This window comes from Gossypium arboreum, unplaced genomic scaffold (assembly GCF_025698485.1).
Source record: "Gossypium arboreum isolate Shixiya-1 unplaced genomic scaffold, ASM2569848v2 Contig00338, whole genome shotgun sequence".
NCBI lineage: Eukaryota > Viridiplantae > Streptophyta > Magnoliopsida > Malvales > Malvaceae > Gossypium > Gossypium arboreum.
In genome coordinates, this window is record NW_026440454.1 from 1 (window position 1) to 2500 (window position 2500).

Below are 2500 nucleotides of genomic sequence, written 5' to 3' on the forward strand. Positions count from 1 at the left end.
AAAAACGAACGCCGTTTTCGAGGAGAGCCGAAAGGTGTTCAGTTCCATTCCCCAAACTGTTAAAAGCAAAATCATTCTTTTGACCTCTTTTTTCATTGGATCTTTATGAAGAGGTTGTAGTTTAAATCTGTGCCAAGGTTTCAGGCAAAAGGAAATAGGATCTTTATCTGAATACCGTCTAACCAGTTTTTGGAAATTCTGTTTCGGATAATTGAACACCATTATAAGTGCATTTAACATGCATTTCTCGATTCCAATCCATTAAATCCTCAGACCACTCAGGAAATTGAAATAATAACATACGGGCAATGTTTTTAACTATTATCAGTGAAGGTAATATAATATATTTTCTAAATTGATTGGGTTATTAACACGGGGCCCTTATTACTTGAGCAAGTAAAAGACTATCCCAAGCTTCTGCTATTTCTATCCTCATTTTCTCTTCTCTTTTGTATTTTTCTCTTTTGGCCTCGTCTTTTCTCGATCTTTTTCTGTATAATCAGAAATTTTGATTCTTTGTTTTACATATCCAATTTCGAGATATTCGTTTCAGCGGTCCAGAAATATCAAAGAAAAAAGTGGTTTGTCTCTCTCTGTCCAAAAAGGGAATGTACATTTTGTGAAACAGCTCCCAAGTAATTGTTTTACGCCTTTGGGCACGCATTAGACCCTTTATTATGTCGCGCCGAAAATCGATTGTTGCGAATAGCGTATCAAAGCCACTTCGTCTGTTTGATCAGGATCATTAGCATCCTTAGTATTAGTATAAGTATCGGCGTTTGCCTGGTTATTAGTAAAAATCACGACGCGCTTGGATTTTCTTGAACGAATTTCATGCTCTGCTGTTACATTTTCCTCGTTTTCTCCCTCCTGTTGTTCTAAATCGTCGATTAATTTGTATGACCATCGAGGAACTTTTTTACTTATTTCTTTTTATTCAATGAAGTTTTTTCTAATTGTTTGATTGTTGGGATTAGTTATAACTATATTGAATAAAATTTCAAAATTTTGACTCGATCCTCCGGAATCGATATTTCCCTGTTCATCTTCTGTCAATGTCAATAAAGAGAGTTCTTTTCTGTTGCTAATGATTTTTATATTGAGTGTATCTAGTGTCTGTTCAAGGTCGTGATAATCAGTAGTAAGAAGTAGAGCATGAATCTTATTTATCAAAATGGATCCGTGTTTTTTTTATAAGTTTGATTTATGCTTAAAGGGAACCCCATTTTTGATTCTTCCGCGGTAGGGTCCATGCAAGAAAGGATCATATAGTTTAAGCAAATATTCTCGTTTAGTTTCATTATTAGAGAATCGAGGTCCTTTTGAAATATGCCCAGATCAAAAGATTCCTTATCTAAAGATTCGACTCTTTTTATAAACTCCTTACTCAAATTTCTTCTTTTTAGTTCATTGATAAAACTCCAATCAGTATACAATTCATCAGAAAACCATTTTTCTGGTGTGAAAAAATATATTTTTTTTTGTATCATTTCCCCAAAAGTTGCTAAACTGGGTGGATACGTAAAAGATATTTTTTCTTTTCCATCACTTTGACATGTATAAAAAAAATATTGTGACATTTCATTTTTTATAGCATTTTCAACCCGGTCATTTTTTATATATCGCAAAGGTCGATTCCATCGTTTAGAATCAAAAAGAAGTGTCACAAGAGGTTTTTCAATCCATAATAAATATTTATCTTCTTTTTTTTTTAATATTTCTAACTTCGAACTTTCTTGATTCCCATCCAGATGAAGTTTCATAAACCAGTCTATTTTATAGTATGTCTCTTTAAAACGAAAGTGGAATTCGCCCTTTATTTTTTTTTTCTTTCCAGTCACTCGTAGCTTTTCTGTTTCGTCGATTTTGCTCGGATCCACCTCTTCCTCCGAAAAAAGGGAAGAAGAAGTATTTTCTTCGGTCCCCTGTTTCTGGTTAGCCCCTCCCCCCTCGGAAATAGTTTCTATTTCTATGTTTCTTTCTTCCTCCACTTTTCCCCACTTCTTCCGGTTCGGAAATTCCTTTCAGTTTCTTAGTTAGAATGGGTGACGGTATTCTGCCTAAATAGTAAACTTTGGGTAATAAATAACAGAATACTAAAGATTCGAGCCATAGAATTTCTAAATTCTGATACAAGATACTCTATTAGATCGAATAAGTACATTAGACCTAATTAAATTATTTTGTTGTATCCAGACTCAATACCAACCCAACCCATTTCATCAATAAAATATGACCAATTAACCAACCAACAAAACTACTTGTTACAAATAACATATTGTTGTTGCATCGAAACATATAGATGTTGACTAATCTGGCTAACATTGAACTTGGTAAAATGAAATGGTTGAATAATTGAATAATGAGATTATTCAGGAATACACGATTGAATGCTAAGATTACGCATTGAATTTCTGGTAGGACGTCTATGATCAAAAAGTCTTTGTGATTGTTCCAGAAGAAATGAAACAAAAGAAGATGTTTGCAGAGCTAGGACAGT